The 9,134-nt window shown below is 43.2% G+C and overlaps 1 long non-coding RNA gene across 1 annotated transcript in view; it reads left to right on the forward strand.

Moving 5' to 3' along the window:
• Positions 1-9,076, forward strand: part of LOC149981256 (uncharacterized) — a 376,586-nt gene extending 367,510 nt beyond the window's left edge. The window contains exon 3 of the long non-coding RNA XR_016483306.1: positions 8,893-9,076. This is a non-coding gene — a long non-coding RNA (uncharacterized LOC149981256). The remainder of the gene's footprint in view (positions 1-8,892) is intronic.
• The last annotated feature ends 58 nt before the right edge of the window (positions 9,077-9,134 follow it).

Here is a 9,134-nt window from a genome sequence, read left to right on the forward strand (position 1 = left end):
TTATTTATTCACGTTTTAGGTCAGCAATGTGCTCATGGTGGTACGTGCGAATGTTCCAAAATGCAATTTGCAGGAACACACCGTTCTAAAATGCGCGCCTCACGTGCAAGCGGTTTCGTAGACAAAAATGGATTGGCCCGGACATTAGGCAAGATTAGGCAGATTGATTAGGGCCGCATTTTCAAGTGTTAACTGACCAAAACGCACCTCCAACAACACATAACATCTCACAGAATTTTGCCTGAAACAATGACAATTTCTCTCAACCAGTGGCATATGGACATTTTAGTTGAGCGCTCAAAGGCAGGGGTGCAAAATATTTTTGCTTGTCCATTCCCAGCACAGTTCTCCAGAGAACTGGAGAGACGCATCACTGCAGCGCTCCACCAATATTACAGCAAAAAATATTATAACATAAATCATGTAGCAGATATACCCTATGCTAGAAGAATATGGTATTTTCTGTAGCCTACATGCTGGATATAAAATGAATGACAATGTAATCAGAAGGACACTTTTTATATCATGCACGTTTCTCCAATCAAATAGACTAAACTCAATGGCGCCCAATCAAATATAAAATGCTCTGACATCTTATAATTAGTGTCATGTCCTAAAAACAGCACAGGTTAAAGTAAAATGGCCAATATCGAATGGAGGCTTCTCACAACTGCTGTCCATGAGTTTTACCCCTTGTGCTAAACTGTCAAGATCAGTGGTTTCAAGAGTGTATCAGTCTATTTTTGACGAGCTGATCAGAACGAAATAAAAAAGACTTCTGCATTTCCCACTGTGTTAACACATCGATTCCCATTGACAATAGGCTCAGGATAACTCCTCATAACGTTGGGTAGCTGATATTAAGAGCTTAAATAGACACATTGACCTGGCCAAATAGTCACAGGGATCAGGATTAATAAAGGCAATGCAACTGCCTATTTTACACAACACAAAAAGCTCTCACAGTCTCAGGTCCGAATTAGACATTCAGCCATGTATCTCAAACGTCACATTGTGATGTGTTTAAGATTACATTTAGGCATTAACTCAGAATTCTTAAGGTTCGGGATAAGTTTAGTCGTTAACCCCCAGAAATGTTAAGGTTAAATATTAACTCCGAATGGTTTAGGTAAGGGTTAAGGTTTGGCATAGGTTTAAAACAAAAATCTAAAATCTAAAAACAACTTTCAATGGTTGGATTAGAATTTGCAACCTTTGGAATCCGAGAAAGATGCTTAGGCATAGACGTCTTTGTTTGGTTCAGATTTGGTCCAGTCTGGACTGGCCTTGATTTGGTCCAAAAACAGACATCTATAAAAAACGTACTTTAAACTTTTGATCAGAGCCCGAAAATTAACCTGATTTCAACATCTGAAAAAAAGGTATTTTAGATAATTTTCAAAGTTTTTCGCCTACTTGGAATTTTCTAGATTTACTGGGGTATAGGAGGGCAACAATTTCTATTCCTACCTGGCAGAATGATGTTATGATTATTTGCATCAATCCAGTGGCCATTTGTTTTGCAAACTATATATCATGTGCTACACAAACACTGCTAACCAAACAGTGCCTGTGCACTTAAATTAAATGGTAACTACAGTCAAATATCGACATTTCTTAGATTATTTCCAGACATCAAAGTGGTCTCATTATGTGGTTAAAGCATTTTTAGGACTTAGAACATCAAATTCCATTGTTTTTCTATTTAAAATTGTGACTTTGAGAGCAAAAACCTGAACGAATATAATAAAATCAAAAACCTGTGAATTTCTGACTCAGTTAACAGCCTCATGAATTGGTTTCAATGGTTGGCCTACTATTAGCCTACTTGCACAATACAGCTTGGGATGACCTGACTGTGAAAGACCAATATGAGATGTATAATTTTATATAATTCCGAGTGTATGTCACTGTTTCTCATAGAATTTTTTGGACAGGGCACCTTTCCTTCTCCAGGCAGGCCAGAACTTTTTCGCAAGATTTATATTCCAAATTCTCCAGGAACCACTGCACTACTGGATGGGGCATGGCTCTGGCCTGAGTCTGCAGCAATGACTTATATTTACACTAGATGACCTTCAGAGGGGGTGCTTATTTGAAGCTACGTCTTGGCACTTCCCCACCGTTGTAAAACATATTTTGGAGCTATAGAAATGCATTTATTAATGTCTACATTTGTTTTTGACACTTTTATTCTATTACAGACCCCTTATTGCATACTTATAAATTCAATTATGTGAGTTAATATATACACAATAAAACATTTAAATATCACATTTGCATAAGTATTCAGACATTTTACTCAGTACTTTGTTGAAACACCTTTGGCAGCGGTTAGAGCTTCGAGTTGTCTTGGCTATGACGCAACAAATTTGGCACACCTGTATTTGGGGAGTTTCTCCCATTTTTCTCTGCAAATCCTCTCAAGCACTGTCAGGTTGGATGGGGAGCGCCACTGCTATTTTCAGGTCTCTCGAGAGATGTTTGACTGGGTTCAAGTCCGGGCTCTGGCTGGGCCACTCAAGGACATTCAGAGACTTGTCCCGAAGTCACTCCTGCTTTGTCTTGGCTGTGTGCTTAGGGTCATTGTCCTGTTGGAAGGTGAACCTTCGCCCCAGTCTGAGGTCCTGAGTGCTCTGGAGCAGGTTGTCATCAAGGATCTCTCTGTACTTTGCTCCATTAACCTTTCTCTCGATCCTGACTAGTCTCAAAGTCCCTGCCACTGAAAACATCCCCACAGCATGATGCTGTCACCACCACACTTCACTGTAGGGATGTTGCCAGGTTTCCTCAAGACAGGACGCTTGGCATTCAGGCCAAAGAGTTCAATCTTGGTTTCATCAGACCAGAGAATCTTGTTTCTCATGATCTGAGAGTCCTTTAGGTGCTATTTGGCAAACTCTAAGTGGACTGTAAATGTGACTTTTACTAAGGAGCGGCTTCCGTCTGGCCACTCTACCATAAAGGCCTGATTGGTGGAGTTGATGATTTATTTTATTTCACCTTTATTCAACCATGTAGGCCAGTTGAGAACAAGTTCTCATTTACATCTGCGACCTGGACAACATAAAGCAAAGCAGTACGACAAAAACAATAACACAGAGATGCACATAAACAATCGTACAGTCAACAACACAATAGAAAAATCAATGTACAGTGTGTGAAAATGTAGAAGAGTAGGGAGGTAAGGCAATAAATAAGCCATAGAGGTGAAATAATTACAATTTAGCATTAACACTGGAGTGATAGATGTGCAGATGATGATGTGCAAGTAGAGATACTGGGGTGCAAAAGAGCAAGAAGATAAATACCAATATGGGGATGAGGTAGTTGGGTGTGCTATTTACAGATTGGCTGTGTACAGGTGCAGTGATTGGTAAGCTGATCTGACAGCTGATGCTTAAAGGTAGATAGGGAGATATAAGACTCCAGCTTCAGTGATTTTTGCAATTCGTTCCAGTCATTGGCAGCAGAGAACTGGAAGGAAAGGTGGCCAAAGGAAGTGTTGGCTTTGGGGATGACCAGTGAAATATACCTGCTGGAGCCCGTGCTATGGGTGGGTGTTGCTTTGGTGACCAGTGAGCTAAGGTGGGGCTTTACCTAGCAAAGACCTATAGATGACCTGGAGCCAGTGTGTTTGCAAACTAATATGTAGCGAGGGCCAGCCAACAAGAGCATACAGGTCGCAGTGGTGGATAGTATGTGGGGCTTTGGTGACAAAACAGATGGCACTGTGATAGACTACATCCAGTTTTTTTAGTAGAGTGTTGGAGGCTATTTTGTAAATGAAATCGCCGAAGTCAAGGATCGGTAGGATAGTCAGTTTTACGAGGGCATGTTTGGCAGCATGAGTGAAGGAGGCTTTGTTGCGAAATAGGAAGCCGATTCTAGATTTAATTTTGGATTGGAGATGCTTAGTGTGAGTCTGGAAGAAGAGTTTACAGTCTAACCAGACACCTAGGTATTTGTATTTGTCCACATATTCTAAGTCAGAACCGTCCAGAGTAGTGATGCTAGTTGGGCGGGCGGGTGCGGGCTATAATCGGTTGAAGAGCATATATTTAATTTTACTAGCTTTTAAAAGCCGTTGGAGGCCACGGAAGGAGAGTTGTATGGCATTGAAGCTCATCTGGGGGTTAGTTAACACAGTGTCCAAAGAAGAGCCAGAGGTAAACAGAATGGTGCCGTCTGCGTCGAGGTGGATCAGAGAATCACTAGCAGCAAGAGCGACATCATTGATATATACAGAGAAAAGAGTTGGCACGAGAATTGAACCCTGTGGCACCCCCATAGAGACTGCCAGAGGTCCGGACAACGGGCCCTCCGATTTGACACACTGAACTCTATCTGAGAAGTATTTGGTGAACCAGGCGAGGCAGTCATTTGAGAAACCAAGGCTGTTGAGTCTGCCAATAAGAATGCGATGATTGACAGAGTCAAAAGCCTTGGCCAGGTCGATGAATATGGCTGCACAGTACTGTCTTTTATCGATGGCGGTTATGATATAATTTTGAACCTTGAGTGTGGCTGAGGTGCATCCATGACCAGCTCTGAAACCAGATTGCATAGTGGAGAAGTTACGGTGGGATTCGAAATGGTTGGTGATCTGTTTGTTAACTTGGCGTTCAAAGATTTCAGAAAGGCAAGGCAGGATGGATATAGGTCTGTAGCAGTTTGGGTCTAGACTGTCTCCCCCTTTGAAGAGGGGGATGACCGTGGCAGCTTTCCAATCTTTGGGGATCTCAGATGATACAAAAAGAGAGGTTGAACAGGCTAGTAATTGGGGTTGCAACAGTTTCAGTGGATAATTTTAGAAAGAGAGGGTCTAGATTTGTGGGATCCAGATTTTGCAGCTCTTCCAGAACATCAGTTGTCTGGATTTGGGTGAAGGAGGGGGGGCTTGGGCAAGTTGCTACAAGGGGTAGGTTGGCCGGGGTAGGGGTAGCCAGGTGGAAAGCATGGCCAGCCATAAAAAAAATATTATTGAAATAATTGATTATCGTAGATTTATTGATGGTGACAGTGTTTCCTTGCCTCAGTGCATTGGGCAGTGGTGGTGTTTTTATTCTCCATGGACTTTACTGTGTCCCAAAACTTTTTGGAATTAGTGCTACAGGATGCAAATTTCTGTTTGAAAAGGCTAGCCTTTGCTTTCCTAACTGACTGTGTATATTGGTTCCTGACTTCCCTGAAAAGTTGCATATCGCGGGGTCTATTCAATGCTAATGCACTACACCACAGGATGTTTTTGTGCTGGTCAAGGGCAGTCAAGTCTGGGGTGAAACAAGGGCTATATCTGTTCTTAGATCTGCATTTTATGAATGGGGCATGCTTATTTAAGATGGTGAGGAAAGCACTTTTAAAGAATAACCAGGCATCCTCTACTGATGGGATGAGGTCAATATCCTTCCAGGATACCCGGGCCAGGTCGATTAGAAAGGCCTGCTCGCTAAAGTGTTTTTGGGAGTGTTTGACCGCAGACCCATTATGGCCGCAGGCAATGAGGCAGTGATCGCTGAGATCCTGGTTGAAGACAGCAGAGGTGTATTTAGATGGGAAGTTGGTCAGGATGGTATCTATGATTTAGGGTTGTACCTGGTATGTTCCTTGATCATTTGTTGAGGGCATCTAGCTTAGATTGTAGGATGGCCGGGGTGTTAAGCATATCCCAGTTTAGGTCACCTAACAGTGCGAACTCTGAAGATAGATGGGGGGAAATCAATTCACATATGGTGTCCAGGGCACAGCTTGGGGCTGAGGAGGATCTATAACAAGCGGAAACAGTGAGAGACTTATTTCTGGAAAGGTGGATTTTTAGTAGAAGCTCAAATTGTTTGGGCACAGACCTGGATAGTATGACAGAATTCTGCAGGCTATCTCTGCAGTAGATTGCAACTCTGCCCCTTTTGCAGTTCTATCTTGTTGGAAAATGTTGAAGTTGGGTATGGAAATGTCAGGATTTTTGGTGGCCTTCCTAAACCAGGATTCAGACACGGCTAGGTCATCAGTGTTGGCGGAGTGTGCTAAATCGGTGAATAAAGCAAACTTAGGCAGGAGGCTTCTTTTTTTTTTTTTTTTTTTTAATTTTACCCCTTTTTCGTAGTATCCAATTGTTGTAGTAGCTACTATCTAGTCTCATCGCTACAACTCCCGTACAGGCTCGGGAGAGACGAAGGTTGAAAGTCATGCGTCCTCCGATACACAACCCAACCAAGCCGCACTGCTTCTTAACACAGAACGCATCCAACCCGGAAGCCAGCCGCACCAATGCGCCGGAGGAAACACCATGCACCTGGCCACCTTGGTTAGCGCACACTGCGCCCGGCACAGGAGTCGCTGGTGCGCGATGAGACAACCCCTACCGACCAAGCCCTCCCTAACCCGGGCGACGCTAGGCCAATTGTGCGTCGCCCCACGGACCTCCCGGTCGCGGCCGGTTATGACAGAGCCTGGGCGCGAACCCAGGGACTGATGGCACAGCTGGCACTGCAGTACAGCGCCCTTAACCACTGCGCCACCCGGGAGGCCCTGGGCAGGAGGCTTCTAATGTTAACATGCATGAAACCAATGCTTTTACGGTTACAGAAGTCAACAACTGAGAGCGCCTGGGTAGTGGTGCTGGGAGATGCAGGGCCTGGGTGAACCGGATAAGTAGGATAAGGGTACAGTTAAAGGCTATAAGAACTGGTTGTCTAGTGCGTTCGGAAAAGAGAGTAAAAGGAGCAGATTTTTTGGGCGTGAAAGAATAGATGCAAGTAATGTACATACAAGGGTATGGTAGGATGTGAGTACAGTGGAAGTAAACCTAGGCATTGAGTGACAATGAGAGAGGTTTTGTCTCTAGAGGCTCTCTTGAAGCTAGGGGGCACTATTTTTATTTTTGTAAAAATAACGTTCCCAAAGTAAACTGCCTATTTCTCAGGACCAGATGCTAGAATATGCATATACACTCTAAAGTTTCCAAAACTGTAAAAATATTGTCTGTGAGTATAACAGAACTGATATTGCAGGCGAAATCCTGAGAAAAATCCAATCAGGAAGTGACCCTTATTTTGAAACCCCTGTCTTTCTATGCATCCCTATTGCCAATTGAAAGGCATATCAACCAGGTTCCTTGTTCTACGTCTTCCCTAAGGTGTCTACAGCCTTTAGATGTAGTTTCACGCCTTTATGTCGAAGAATGAGCGTAAACGAACACATTGCGTAAGTGGCCAGCTGATGGCTCTCAGAGTGATTCTTGCGTAACAGAGAGCAGTAGCCATTTTTCCGGTCCTACTGAAAAGCCAACTGTCCCAGTTGATATATTATCGAATAGATATTTGAAAAACACCTTGAGGATTGATTATAAAAAACGAATTGAATTTACGACAGGTGGACTCCAATCAAGTTGTAGAAACACATCATGGATGATCAATGGAAAAAGTATGCACCTGAGCTCAATTTTGTGTATCATAGCAAAGGGTCTGACTACTTATGTAAATGTGATATATATATATTATTATTATTTTGGCAAAAAAAACTGTTTTCGCTTTGTCATTATGGGGTATTTTGTGTAGTGATGAGGGGGAAAAACATAATCCATTTTAGAATATGGCTGTAACCTAACAAAATATAGAAAACATGAAGGGTTCTGAACACTTTCCGAATGCACTGTAATTTTACCTTTATTTAACAAGTCAGTTAAGAAAAAAATCTTATTTTCAATGACTGCCTAGGAACAGTGGGTTAACTGCCTGTTCAGGGGCAGAACAACAGATTTGTACCTTGTCAGCTCGGGGATTTGAACTTGCAACCTTCAGGTTACTAGTCCAACGGCTCTAACGGACTGTGGGCTCTCCTTCGCCATGGATGACGTGAGTAAGACATTTAAGCGTGTTAAACCTCCCAAGGCTGCCGGCCCAGACGGCATCCCTAGCTGTGTCCTCAGAGCACACGTAGACCAGCTGGCTGGATTCGGTCACATCTGCTCTTTGCAATGCCCTCTATTGCTCATCCTGTGTTTCCTTGACCTGCTGCACTCCCCCAGTACTCTCTCCCTCTCCCTCTTGCTCTCTCTGTATGTGTGTGTGTGATTGGGTGGGCAGAGACAGGTGTGCTGGAGTCAGAGCAGATCCCCACCAGCTGCAACCTGTTCCATAATCATATCTCTTTCACCCTCCCTCTCTCTCTCTCCCTCTCTACCGCACCTGCTGTCTCGACCTCTGAATGCTCGGCTATGAAAAGCCAATTGACATGTATTCCTGAAGTGCTGACCTGTTTCACCCTCTACAACCACTGTGATTATTATTTGACCCTGTTGATCATCTACGAACGTTTGAACATCTTGAAGAACGATCTGGCCTTAATGGCCACGCAATCTTATAATCTACATCCAGCACAGCCAGAAGAGGACTGGTCACCACTCAGAGCCTGGTTCCTCTCTAGGTTTCTTCCTAGGTTCCTGCCTTTCTAGGGAGTTTTTTCCTAGCCACCGTGCTTCTAAATTTGCATTGCTTGCTGTTTGGGTTTTTGAGCCGGGTTTCTGTATAAGCCCTTTCTGACATCTGCTGATGTAAAAATGTCTTTATTAATACATTTGATTGATTGATTGATTCTGCGTGGGTGATGAATCTCATCGGTGTTTAAGGTATTCCTTACTAACCTGACAAAGACCACAAAGACCTACAGTACCATTAACGTTTCTCTCTTCTTCCCTGTCTTTCACTCCCACTCTCCCTTTCTCTCTACTGACGTTTTCCTCTTCTTTATCTCCTTTACCCCCCCACCCCCTTTTTGTACAGACACAATTTGCACCATCAACATTCCTGCTAGGATATGATTGTGGTAATGCAGAGATTTGCAACAGCTCGGTAATGTCTGATCGATAGTAACACAAGGACTCTTTTCTTCCAGGACCGATGCTGCCAGCGTGGGCCCTCCACATGCAAACCAGACAGGAGAATGAGGAACCTCACCAGTGCGATACCGAGATAACTTTGAAATGACTCATGCAATTATGTGTGCGGTTGTCTGTATACAAATCTTACTGTAAGATGTCCAATTTGAAAAGATATCTAAAGTGTTTGAACATTTGAAATGCTTCCACCATATGAAACTATCATACATTGATTTGAAAAACATCTAGTGATAGGTGA

This window comes from Oncorhynchus mykiss, chromosome 9 (genome assembly GCF_057628025.1).
Source record: "Oncorhynchus mykiss isolate SJ-2025 chromosome 9, ASM5762802v1, whole genome shotgun sequence".
NCBI classification, from domain to species: Eukaryota; Metazoa; Chordata; class Actinopteri; order Salmoniformes; family Salmonidae; genus Oncorhynchus; species Oncorhynchus mykiss.